Source organism: Piliocolobus tephrosceles, chromosome 8 (genome assembly GCF_002776525.5).
Source record: "Piliocolobus tephrosceles isolate RC106 chromosome 8, ASM277652v3, whole genome shotgun sequence".
NCBI lineage: Eukaryota > Metazoa > Chordata > Mammalia > Primates > Cercopithecidae > Piliocolobus > Piliocolobus tephrosceles.
This window is the reverse complement of record NC_045441.1, coordinates 95858090-95872285: the sequence shown is the minus strand read 5'-3', so window position 1 is coordinate 95872285 and position 14196 is coordinate 95858090.

The following is a 14196-nucleotide window of genomic DNA, read 5'->3' as shown; positions in this document are numbered from 1 at the left end:
GACTTTGAAGCAAGGTCAAGAGAGATGCTAAATTGCATGTGTAATGAGCATCTGAGGATAGCCTCAAATTGAATCATCACACAAATCAGCCTCGTCTTTTTCTCCAAGACTCGGAATGTCTTGCTGAACCATGAATTTCCTGTTGCCTTGTCCTTTACCTCTATCCCTCCCCACTTCCCATCCCTGCCCACTCCCAAGTAAGCTCTTCAGAATTCAGGGAATAGTCATTCATCTCTTTATTCAGTTCATAGATAGGAGTGTCTGTGCCAAGCAGAGAAGTAGGTACTAGTTGTATAAATATGGATCATAGAGTATTTGCATATGCATATTTGCATTCACATTCTGATTTGGGTAACAGAAATGGAAACAAATAGTCACAATGTAATTTGATAACTGTCAGGCCTCTGAGCCCAAGTTGAGCCATCATATCCCCTGTGACCTGCACGTATACATCCAGATGGCCTGAAGCAACTGAAGATCCACAAAAGAGCCGAGAGCAGTGGCTCACACCTGTAATCCCAGCACTTTGGGAGGCTGAGGCGGGTGGATCATGAGGTCAGGAGATCGAGACCATCCTGGCTAACACGGTGAAACCCTGTCTCTACTAAAAATACAAAAAATTAGCCGGGCGTCGTGGCAGGCGCCTGTAAACCCAGCTACTCGGGAGGCTGAGGCAGGAGAATGGCGTGAACCCAGGGGATGGAGCTTGCAGTGAGCCGAGATCTCACCACTGCACTCCAGCCAGGGCAACAGAGCGAGACTCCATGTCACAAAAAAAGAAAAAAAAAAATCCACAATGTCATCCTTAACTGACGACATTCCACCATTGTGATTTGTTTCTGCCCCACCGTAACTGATCAATGTACTTTGTAATCTCCCCCACCCTTAAGATGGTTCTTTGTAACTCTCCCCACCCTTGAGAATGTACTTTGTGAGATCCACCCCCTGTCCACAAAGCATTGGTCCTAACTCCACCGCCTATCCCAAAACCTTTAAGAACTAATGATAATCCCACCACCCTTTGCTGACTCTCTTTTCGGACTTAGCCTGCCTGCACCCAGGTGAAATAAACAGCCTTATTGCTCACACAAAGCCTGTTTGGTGGTCTCTTCACATGGATGCATGTGACAACAACTACTTTTACAATTCTACAAAAGCACCAAGGCAGAGATGACCATTCTGCTTCGGAAAGGTGGGACAGCTTCTCAAAGGTGATAATTCTTTATTTGAGTGTTGAGGGATGTAAAGGCCAGGAATAAAACCCAATCAGAAGAAAAAACATGTACATAAGCTCAGATGTGCATGCAGTTGACATATAGGCTTCATGGTGAACAGGGAGGCTGAGGAGAGACTGTGATAGCAATAACATGTAAACATGAAATTCAAAGGTAAAATGTTTTGCCACAGTTCTAGCTCAATCTAGAGATCACGGTATGGAGTTGAGATCTATAGTCCTGTGCCTACTTATTAATGTTATATTAATTTGACAAATATTTTATGTATCATTATCAGACTTCAAAGATTGCTTAAAGGAAACTGTGTTAGCTTTCTATTGCTGCTGAAACAAATTACTATCAACTTAGTGATTTAAAACAACACAACAGTTCTGATTGCAGACCAAAATCTGAAATCTGTTTCACTGGGCTACAGTCAAGGTAGTCAGCAGGACTGGTTCCTTCTAGAGACTCTCGGGGAGGATCTGTTCCTTGCCTGTTCCAGCTTCTAGAGGCTGCTCCCATGTGTTGGCTCTGATGTCTGTGCTGTTGTCACATTGCCCCTTTCCCCCTTTGACCCTCTTGCCTCCCTCTTTTAAGAACCCTTGTGATTACATTTAGGTCCCAGGTCCACCTGGATAATCCAGGCTAATCTCTCCATCTCAAGGTTTTTAATCACTCTGCAAAATCTCTTTTGCAATATAAGGCAGCATTCACAGATTCTGGGGATTAGGAAGTGGATATTTGGTTGTTGGTGGTGATGGGGATTATTCAGTTTGCTACAGAGAACAATATTCTCAGTCTCTGTTAGTGAAAAAACCACACTCATGCAGAGTGCTTTTTTCCTATTTTTTTCTCTCAACAATAGAAACAATCAACACAGAAGACTTCTGTGACCTCAAAGTATGTGAAGAATTCTCTCCACCAGCTAGCAAGCAATCAATTCTGTACAGACATCAGCTGCAATCCAATTCTGGATTATGTCTACCTGGAAATAGACTCAGATCCCACAGATTGAAAGCTCAGTCCCCAAGACCGCCCACCAACTTCAGACACCAGTCACAAGTCCAGGTGTGCAGAATGTCTGACCAACTAGCTTCAAGTTGGGGTTCCCATGACCTGCTCTTTGGGTTTGATTAGTTTACTACGGTGGCTCACAGAACTCAGGAAAACACGTTTACTGCTTTATCATAAAGGATATTACAAAGGACACAGATGAAGAGATGCATAGGGGGAAGTATGGGAGAAGAGGTGTGGAGCTTCCATGAACTCCCTGGACTCATCACCCTCCAGGGACCTCCATGTGTTCAGCTATCCAGAAGCTCTCCAAACCCTGTCCTCTTAGGCCTTCTATGGAGACTTCAGTGGATAGGCATGATTGTCAAATGTAATTGGACAAAAAACAGAAAGATCCAGGCCAGGCGCGGTGGTTCATGCCTGTAATCCTAGCACTTTGGGAAGCTGAGATGGGCGGATCACCTGAGGTCAGGAGTTTGAGACTAGCCTGACCAACATGGAGAAACCCCATCTCTACTAAAAATACAAAATTAGCTGGGTGCGTGGTGCATGCCTGTAGTCCCAGCTGCTTGGGTGGCTGAGGCAAGAGAATTGCTTGAACCCTGGAGGCGGAGGTTGTGGTGAGCTGAGATCGCACCATTGCACTCTAACCTGGGCAACAAGAGCAAAACTCCATCTCAAAAAAAAAAAAAAAAAAAGAATGATCTAATACTCATAGACTGGGTAGGGAAACTCAGCAAATCCTGTCTGTTTAGGTTCTTCTGGGCTCTTCTGCGTGGCATTCCTTCCTCCAGGGTATCAGGCAGGACCGTTTCCGAAATGAGGGTCTTCTGACCTACAATCAGATTGAAGTCCTGCCTTGGTTAGGTGAAAGGAGGGTAGGAGGAGATCAGAGAGAGAGATTCTGTTCTCTGAGGCCTAAAGCACCCCAACATGATAACAAGGGCTATGGGAGTTATGAGCCAAGAACTCTGTGTGTGTGTGTGTGTGTGTGTGTGTGTGTGTGTACACACACAGAATGCTGGGCAGAACAAGAGCTCAGAAAAATCTAAACAGAGAGGATTTGCTGGGTCTCCCCACTTAGGCTATGATCATTCTTTTTTGTCCAATTACATTTGACAGCCATGCCTATAATAAAATAATATCACGGTCCCCACATTGGAAGCAGGTAGCAGATATACACCTGTTTGTGGTTGGGGACTTGGGAATTCAATTGTAAATTATAAGTGCTGGGACAAGTAGCCCTCATTAATTATTCAATCTGTGGAGAGTCAGATATACCTGAGGGGTTTGGTCCATTCTTTGCAGGGAAGAAAGCAATAGTCTATTCTTCCTCTGTTCGTAATAAATGCCATTCTAGTTGAATTAAAACTGCGCTGGAAATGTATTTGGCAATTTTAAATGATTTGGAGGGCTCCTTCTAAAATTTATTGTTTTCTTCTTTCTTTTTCTTTTTTTGAGACAGCGTCTCCTGTTGTTCAGGTTGCAGTACAGTGGTACCATCTCAGCTCACTGCAACCTCCGCCTCCCAGGCTCTAATGATCCTCCCACATTAGCCTCTTGAGTTGCAGGGACTACAGGTGCACACTACCATCCCTGGTTAATTTTTGTATTTTTTGTAGAGACAGGGTTTCGCCATGTTGCCCAGGCTGGTCTCAAACTCCTGGACTCAAGTGAAACAGCCACCTCGGCCTCCCAAAGTGCTGGGATTACAGGTTTGAGCCACAGTGCCTGGCCTCCTTCTGAAATTTGTGTTAACTGATCACCGATGGCAGAGTCACATGATTGAGCATTGGAAATGAACTTTTTTGATGTACAAACACATGAGGTTCAGTTTCTGACCCTGGATTGGCTGTGTGTACAATTCAGAACATACTAAAGTCTCAGAGCAGAACTCCTTTAGAGCCAGGTAAGAGGACCCCTGCTCCAAGGCCTGCCCTTGAGAACATACTCTGGCCTCCTTTGGCTGTGCCTCTCCCTATGTGTGCCAAGGGGACAGGCGCACTTGGAGTCCAAGCTCCTTCCCCAACCACTCTTCAGGTATCCAGGAATTTGCGGTCTTGTTCAGAAGGTTCCAAGTCTGCTTCCAGGGCCTGTACCAACATGTTTCCCAGGTCCATCCTACTAAGGTCAGGAGGCAACACTGCTGTGTGTACCCCTAGGCCTAGGGATGGCCAAGGGGCAGCTCTTTGTTGGGGATAAATGGTGCTATGGTCTGAATGTTTGTGTCCCCCAAATTCATATGTTGAAATCTTAACCTAACAGAGGATGGTATCAGGAGGTAGGGTCTTTGAAAGGTGACTGGGGATTAATGCCCTTATAAAAACAGCCTGCAAAAGCTCCCTTGTGCCTTCCACCATTTGAGGATACAGTGAGAAGTATTCATCTATGAACCAGAAAATGACCCTTCTCCAGACACTGAACCAGCCAGTTAGTGCCTTGATCTTGGACTTCCCAGCCTCTAGAACTGTGAAGGAAAAAAAATCCCCATTGTTGGTAAACCACCCAGTTTATCGTATTTTGTTGTAGCAACCTGAACAGACTGAGACAGGCTGAACTTAGACAATGGGAAGGGTCTACATGGATAAGTTCCAGGCTGCCACTGAACAGGACAAAGCCTTGAAGACACAAATTCTGAAGTCTGAGAACTCAGTCTATCCTTATGAAGGTATATCTGTCAAGGTAGGAGGACCAAATATCTTGCACTTAACAGTTGTTCAGCCTGCTTTATTCCCTTTAAATAACTAGACATGTGGCATGTGGGCTCAGTACTCTTATCCCGGGTCCTGTACATGTGAGTGGCAAGCCTGGCCAGACCTACACTCACTGCCACAAATAGCAACAATTGTCAGAGGTGGCCACATCCAACCAAACAGCACAAACAAATCACCATAATGGGAAGGAATTGAGTCCAGGTTCTTTGGGCAGTAGGCTGAATCTAAAAAGAAGACCAATTAATCTCTCAAATCATGAGGACAGCAATAGCTATCTGAGGGCCTCAACATTCATGAAATAGTTTATTTGCTTAGCTGGGGTGAGAAGGATAAACAAGATTTAATGCCTTCAACATTAACAGTCAGTCTTCAGTGTTCAGATTTTGAAAAATGTCTGGTTCTTTTTTCTAAGTTCCAATCCTACGATAACTATGTAATTCAGCAACATGGGAATGCTAGAAAAAAATCTAAGAGAACAAAACAATGAGTGATTTTTCCTAAGTGGCATCTTTCCATGAAGATTCACACAAATCATATTTTTGAATGACTTAGGTATAGGTGGGATCCTTTCTCAATGGAGAAAACCAGGGTGGGTTTTCTCAAAATTCTCCTGGTTGATTTAGCAATGAATTTCTCTGGATAAGCTAATTAACAAAGATTAGAACTGAAGTCTAATCATTTATTTATTTATTTCAGAGACAGGGTCTCATTCTTTAGCTCAGGCTGGAGTGCTGTGGCATGATCAGAGCTCACTGTAACCTTGAACTCCTGGGCTCAAGCAATTCTCCTGCTTCAGCCTTCCGAGTAGCTGGTGTGCACTACCACGCCTGGGTAATGGTTTTGTGTTGTTTTGTTTTTGTTTTAGAGACAGGGTCTTGCTATGTTGCTCAGGCTGGTCTCAAACTCTGGCCTCAAGCCATCCTCCTTTCTCGGCCTCCCAAAGGGTTGGATTACAGGTGTAAGCCACCACATCCAGCCTGAAAGTCTAATAATTCTTAATCATAAAATACATATTGGCTACTGTAGTTCCTCTTTTACTAATTTCTTGTCTGTTTTTATTTTCAAAATACATCTAAACATTCATCGTTGTGAGGAAAAGTAGCACACTCACTTGTATTATCTTAGTGCTGGGTACTCACATGTTCTTGGAGGCACAGAATTTTTCAAGGTGGAATAGATCATAAAGATGGTGGACTAATCCCTTCACTTTTGAAGCTCTCCCCTATATTTTTGTGGATATTAATCCATATGGAAAACAGCATTTCTAAAAAGCTATTATATATATATATATATATATTTTTTTTTTTTTTTGAGACAGAGTCTTGCTCTGCCACCCAGGCTGGAGTGCAGTGGCTGGATCTCAGCTCACTACAAGCTCCGCCTCCCGGGTTTATGCCATTCTCCTGCCTCAGCCTCCCGAGTAGCTGGGACTACAGGCGCCCGCCTCGTCGCCCGGCTAATTTTTTGTATTTTTAAGTAGAGACAGGGTTTCACCGTATTAGCCAGGATGGTCTCGATCTCCTGACCTCGTGATCCGCCCGTCTCGGCCTCCCAAAGTGCTGGGATTACAGGCTTGAGCCACCGCGCCCGGCCCCTAATTTATATTTTTTAAATCACCAAACTAATCAGCATTAGTTATCAAGTTTAACTACCTGGGGCTTAGATTTTACATTTTGAAGATCATATTCTGAGTCTTTTAGGTTTAAAAAAAAAGAAAAAGAAAAAGAGAAAGAAAGAAATTGGCCAATTATTAGTAAGACAAATATTACTTTTCTCACAATGGAAATACTATAGTATCTGCCTAGCCTGTATTTTCCAGTTTCTGATAAATTCTAGATGAAATTCAAAATGTGGTGTCACAATGACAGTATGTGAAACTACTCTTAAGAAGCAAAGGAGTTTAATTTTTAGTTATTTTCTTGTGTCAGCTGTCTCCCACAGTTGCGAATACTATTCTCTAATGTGGAGACCTATACTGGTCTCCAGTTTTTTTTTTGAGATGGAGTTTCACTCTTGTTGCCCAGGCTGGAGTGCAACGGCAGATCTCGGCTCACTGCAACCTCCACCTCCCGGGTTCAAGTGATTCTCCCACCTCAGCCTCCTGAGTAGCCGGGATTACAAGCATGTGCCACCATGCCCGGCTAATTTTTGCATTTTTAGTAGAGACGGAGTTTCTCCATGTTGGTCAGGCTGGTCTCGAGCTCCTGACCTCAGGTGATCCGCCTGTCTTGGCTTCCCAAAGTCCTAGGATTACAGGCGTGAGCCACCGTGCCCAGCCTTAATGTATTGTATTTTTCAAATTGCTAAAAGAATAGGTTTTTAATGTCCTACCACACACACAAAAAATGATAAGTTGGTAAGGTGATGGGTAAGTTAATGAGCTTTTGAATCATTCTACAATGTATACATAGACCAAAACCTCACATTGTGCCCCATAAATATATAGTTCCCAATTATTACTTGTCAAGTAAAAATAAATTAATGAAAAAAAGAATTTTCTTACCTATTAACTCTGCTTTAAAATACGAAGAGAAAGTTTGGGAAACTTTTTCTTAAATATCCCTTTCCCTCAGGGCGAACACTAAAAACACTGATAATACAACCTTGTTCTGAGTTCTGGACTCTGTACTTTATCTTTTCTTTTTCTGCCCTGCCAGATACTAGGAGATTGGGGGGAAAAGTGCTTTTACACAGGGCTCAATAAACTTTTTCTGTAAAGGGTTAGATAGTAAATATTTTAGGCAGTACGGGTCATGTCTCTGTTGCAACTACTCAGCTCTGCTGTTGTAGTGCAAAAGCCATCAATATGTAAATGAATGGGTGTGGTTGTGGGCCAACAAAACTGGGATTTTAAGTAATTTTCAGGTGTCACAATATATTATTTTTCTTTTGTTTTTTTCTTCCCAATCATTTAAAACTATAAAAGCCATTCTTAGCTCACAGACCAAGACAACTGATGGCAAACTTAAAATTATGAAAACACATGGCAACCTGGGCGCGGTGGCTCACATCTGTAACCCCAGCACTTTGGGAGACTGAGGCGGGCGGATCACAAGGTCAGGAGTTCGAGAACAGCCTGACCAACATGGTGAAACCCCATCTCTACTAAAAATGCAAAAATTAGCTGGGCATGGTGGTGCGCGCCTATAATCCCCGCTGCTCGGGAGGCTGAGGCAGGAGAATTGCTTGAACCAGGGAGGCAGAGGTTGTAGTGAGCCAAGATTGCACCTCTGCACTTCTGCCTGGGTGACAGGGTGAGACTCCGTCTCAGGAAAAAAAAAAAAAAAGGCAAATTTAAACTATTAAAAAATAAGTGAAAACGTAAAACTATAAAACTCCTGGAAGAAAATGTAAGGGAAAAGCTTCTTGACATTGGTCTTAGCAATGTTTTCTTGGATATGACCCTAAAAGCACAGGCAACAAAATAAAAAATACACAAGTGGGACTACATCAAACATTAAAACTTTTGCACATCAATGGCCACAAGCAACAGAGCAAAAAGGCAACCTATAGAATGGGAGAAAATATTTACAAATTATATATCTGATAAGCGGTTAATATTCAGAATACCTAAGGAACTTCTACAATTCAACAACAAAAAATCAAATAAGTGATTTAAAAAATAGCAAAGGACACAAACAGATGTGGACCCAGATAATCTGAGACAAGTCTCAGTTAATTTAGAAAGTTTATTTTGTCAGGGTTGAGGACATGTGCCTGTAATACAGCCTCAGGAAGTACTGACAACATGTGCCCAAGGTGGTCAGGGCACAGCTTGTTTTTATACATTTTAGGGAGACATGAGACATCAATCAATATATATAAGAAGTACATTGGTTCGGGACCAGGCTCAGTGGCTTATGGCTGTAATCCCAGAATTTTGGGAGGCTGAGGCGGGCGGATCACGAGGTCAGATCAAGACCATCCTAGCTAACACGGTGAATACCTGTCGATACTAAATAATACAAAAAATTAGCTGGGCGTGGTGGCACATGCCTGTAGTCCCAGCTACTCTGGCGACTGAGGCAGAAGAATCGCTTGAACCCAGCAGGCAGAGGTTGCAGTGAGCAGAGACAGCGCCACTGCACTCCAGACTGGGCGATAGAGGGAGACTCCCTCTCCAAAAAAAAAAAAGAAGAAGTACATTGGTTCGATCTGGAAAGGTGGGACAACTTGAGGCAAAAACAGGAAGACTCCAAGCTTCTTTCAGGTCACAGGTAAGAAACAAATGACTACATTCTTTTGAGTTTCTGATTAGCCTTTCCAAAGGAGGCACTCAGATTCTCATTTATCTCATGAGCAGAGAGATAACTTTGAATAGAATGGGAAGCAGGTTTGCCCTAAGCAGTTCGCAACTTGAATTTTCTCTTTAGCTTAATAAGTTTGGGGGCCCACGATGTTTTGCTTTCACATATACATTTCTCCAAGGATGATATGGAGTCAAACGGCCAACAAGCAAATTAAAAGATGCTCAACATCATGAGTAATCACAGAAATGCAAATCAAAATCACAATGAGATATCACCTCACAACTATTGTGATTTTTACTGAAAAAAAAAACACAAAAAACCCCAGAAAATAAGTGTTGATGAGGATCAGGGAGACACTGGAAACCTTGTGCACTATTGGTAGGACTGCAAAAGGGTGCAACTTCTGTGGAAAACAATACAGAAGTTTCTCAAAAACTTAAAAATAGAGGTACCATATGATCCAGCAATCCCACTTCTGGGAATATATCCAAAGAATTGAAAGCCGGAAGTCAAAGAGATTTTTGTGCACCCATGTTCACAACAGCACTATTCATAATAACCAAGAGGTGGAGGCAACCCAAATATCCATTGATGAATGAATGGATAAACAAAATGTGTCAAAATAACATACAATGGAATATTATTCAGCCTTAAAAGGGTAGGAAATCCGGTCACATGCTACTACATGGAAGAACCTTGAGGACATTATGCTAAGCAAAATAAGCCAGTCACAAAAAGGCAAAAATGGTATGATTGCACTTATATGAGGTCTCTGAAGTAGTCAAATTCATAGAAACAGAAAGATGAATGGTAGATACCAGAGGCTGAGGGGCTGGTGGGGAAGGGGAGGTCATTGTTTAATAGGTGCAGAATTTCAGATTTGCAAGATGAAAAAGGTCCAGAGATTCAAACTGTTTCACAACAATATGAATATACTTAACACTACTGAACCGTACATTTAGAAATGGTTAAGACAGTAAATTTTATGTTATGTGTTTTTTGCCACAATAAAAAAAAGTATTGCTATAATATGAATGTTGAGGACTTTGTGTTCTGAAAAATAAATAGTTTGAATTAAACAAACAGGCAGCAGATCAGATTTGGCCCTCCTAGTTTGCTGACCCATGGTCTAACATATTCCTACAACCCCTGTAACCTGCACTGTCCCTTCATATATTTTTCCCCAAAACCTTTTTATAGAGTAACAGAATGTTACAACTGCAAGTAGACATAGAGACTTAGGGTCATTTTGGGGTGTAAGGGTATGGGGACTGGGGAATTGGGAGGGGTATTTTCCAAGGTCAGAGAGGTAGTAAACAGCAGAGCAGTTAAATTACTGTCCAGGCCAAGTGCAGTGGCTCACGCCTGTAAAATCCCAGCGCTTTGGGAGGCCAAGGTGGGCAGATTGCCTGAGATCAGGAGTTCGAGACCAGTCTGGCCAACATGGTGAAACCCCGTCTCTACTAATACAAAAAAAAAAGAAAAAAAAATTAGCCGGGCGTAGTGGTGTGTGCCTGTAATCCCAGCTACTTGGGAGGCTGAGGCAGGGGAATTGCTTGAACCAGGGAGGTGGAAGTTGCAGTGAGCTGAGATCGCACCACTGCACTCCAGCCTGGGTGACAGAGCGAGACTCCATCTCAAGGAAAAAAAAAAAAAAAGAATTTAGCTGCCCAAGATCATCTACTGCTATTTGTAGTTATCTATAGATTCTTAATGATCAGGAAAACAAATTTTAATTTGACTGGGAGTGAACGCAGCATTTAGCTGTGTTCAACCTGAAATAATGAAAAGGGTCAGAATCGTGTTCTAAAGAGTTTATTCAAGCGAAAAGCTGGTTAATAGCCATTCCAGCTCACGCAGACTCCACAGAAATGGGGTCAGTGCTCTGAAGTTAAAAGTAAGTTCTTGCTTTTATAGGAAGAAGACAAAGAAATTTAACAGGATCACAACATTTTCTATACAAGGCTGGTTTGAGAATTACAACACATTAATTCATTTGTTTTCTTTTCCATACAGCTTGTTTTCTTTATAGAGGATTTTAATTTTGTTTCCAATTTAAAAGAGTGTATTTAACATTTCATCTTGAGATAAAGAGATAGTTATTAAGTCTTCATGTGAGAAAGGTAAGAGGGAGGCTAATCTATAATGAAGATCAACAATGGAGAGGGGAGAGGTTTTCCCTGACACTCTTCAGTCATTTACAACATTTTACAAACCAATACAGGTAAGAAAGAAGGTCTATAATCAGAGAAACAAAGTTTACAGCTGCCTGGTTACAGCTGCCTAGGATATAGCTGCTTTTCAGGCCCCATAATCACATTCTTTTAAGGCTCAAAATAATTTGGAGTTCCAACAGCTTAGATTTCAAATTACTTAATTTCACCACTGAATTCCACAGGTGCCACTATAAATATACACTGAATTAAAAATACTCTAGTAATGAGTCCTCTAGTCCTCTGCTTTTAAAACTAGAGCTAGAAGAAAAAAGGATGGTACTGATTACAGAACTTACTTTAAAACAATGCTAAAATTGTTTTAAATGTGGTTCCCCAGAAGTAATTTAAGTAGCACCTAATACTTTATGAAATGTTAAAATAATCCTATTTAATACAGTACTAGTCTCCAAGAAAAAAAATACATTGGCCACTAGTCACTTTTAGGGAATTGTGTAAATCTGTCCCTCTTCTTGACAGAATTAATGAACAATACAGGTAAGGAAGAAGGTCAATGATATGTACAAAAATTAGCAAGGGAATATTTTAAATTGCTTCTTATGTAAACATTAAGTAACAACTTAGAAGACAAATAGTTATTATTTTCTGAATGTCTGACTTCCTAGGGGTGGCATAAAAGGGAAGGACAAATAAAGCCCAATTCAGCAGGCCAGGATCTAAAATTAAACCAGGAGTAAAATGCTTAGGGTGCAATGTTCATTTTGTTTTGTAAGGTGAAGCAAGGCAAGCTAGAGGTTTTGCCTGGAGTGATATAAATTATTATACTAAACAGCTTCTTTCCATTGTCTAGAAAAAAACCAACCAATTACACTTTAGAAGTCACGTTGAGCAGAGATTCCAACATAATCCATAAAGTTGATGTAGTATTCCAGGAGTTAACAAAGTACAAATGTTACTGTTTAATTAATACAGCTTCAATTATACTGTCAATGTTGTGTTAAAAGACATCCTCCTAGACTTTTCTGGTGTACACAGAAATACGCTTTTCTAAAGCACCAGCTCTCAATGAAAAACATCCTGTAAACATCTGTCTCTTTATAATATCTGTATGATATGCATAGAAAATAGCAAGCGAATACTTTATATTGCTTCTTATTTAAATATAATACATAAATGCAACACACTAGTGTAGGTAGTATCCTAGCTCAGAAAAGAACAGCTGTTATAGACATTCCATGATTGTACATCATGGAAACTTGAAAACAGGCTATTAAGTGATATTGGGGAATTGATGCTTTCATAGGTGGAATGATACTGTGGTTATGAAGCAAATGTCCTCATTCTTAGGAGAGATACGCTGAATTATTTAGGGTGAAGCATTTTGATGTCTGCAACTTACTCAAATAGTATTATGAAAAGGCATATCTATTACCTGTATATTTGGATTTTTTTCACAGTAAAGAATGGGAGTGCCCTTTCCACAAGATGGCACAAAAAGATAAGGAGGAAGCTCCTGCCCCTCCTAAAGCCAAAGCCAAAGCGAAGGCTTTGAAGGCCAAGAAGGCAGTGTTGAAAGGTGTCCACAGCCACAAACAAAAAGGTCTGTATGTCAACACCTTCCCACAGCCCAAGACACTGCGACTCTGGAGACAGCCCAAATATCCTCAGAAGACCGTTCGCAGGAGAAACAAGCTTGACCACTATGCTATCACCAAGTTTTCTCTGCCCACTGAGTCTGCCATGAAGAAGATAGAAGACAACAACACACTTGTGTTCATTGTGGATGTTAAAGCCAACAAGCACCAGATTAAACAGGCTGTGAAGAAGCTTTATGATGCTGATGTGGCCAAGGTCAATGCCCTGATTAGGCCTGATGGAGGAAGAAGGCATAAGCTCCACTGGCTCCTGATTACAATGCTTTGGATATTGCCAACAAAATTGGGATCAACTTTGTTGCTGACCCAACAAAACTGGGATATTGCCAACAAAATTGGGGTCATCTAAACTGAGTCCAGCTGGCTAGTTCTAAATATATGTATCTTTTCACCAGGTACGTGCCTCTTTGTCAACTTCTGGTTGGGCTGGGGATGCCATTCACAGGTACTGAGGTTGTAATGGGGCCTGGGGAAGACTCCTGTTCTACTTATCCTTTCGGAACACTCACTCTGCCACTCCACCATGCTTGATCACTGAAGAGATCTTTGTGACTAGAGCTAGTTGTCCTAGGAAAACCAGAACTTGTCTCCATGGTAGAGGGAAGAAAACAAGAAGCTGCCGGGTGGCAGTGGCTCACGCCCACCATCACTTTGGGAGGTCCAGGTGGGCAAATTAGTTGAGGCCAGAAGTTCGAGACCTGCCTGGCCAACATGGTGAAACCCCATCTCCACTAAAAATACAAAAATTAGCCGGGCGTGGTGGCAGGCACCTGTAGTCGCAGCTACTCAGGAGGCTGAGGCGGAAGAATCTGGGAGGCGAAGGTTGCAGTGAGCTGAGATCTGGCCACTGAACTCCAGCCTGGGTGACAGAGCAAGACTCTGTCTCAAAACAAAAAAAAAAAAAAAAAAAAAAGAAAGAAAGAAAGAAAAAGAAAAAAGAAGAGGCTTTACAAGAACCCCTTCTTTTATCCCTGGAAGAGGCTGTGTGTGAATCGGATGCCCACAGTTTGAAGGGAATTAGCATTCATTTCAGGGTAGTGTGGGTTGGCTGGCTTTCGGGTAGCACTTTGACCTCGCACACCCATCTAGTATGTCCAACTGGTCTACTGGTCTGTCTGCTTCTCTCAGCCCTTATCCAATAAAGGACAAGAACTTAAAAAAAAAAAAAAAAG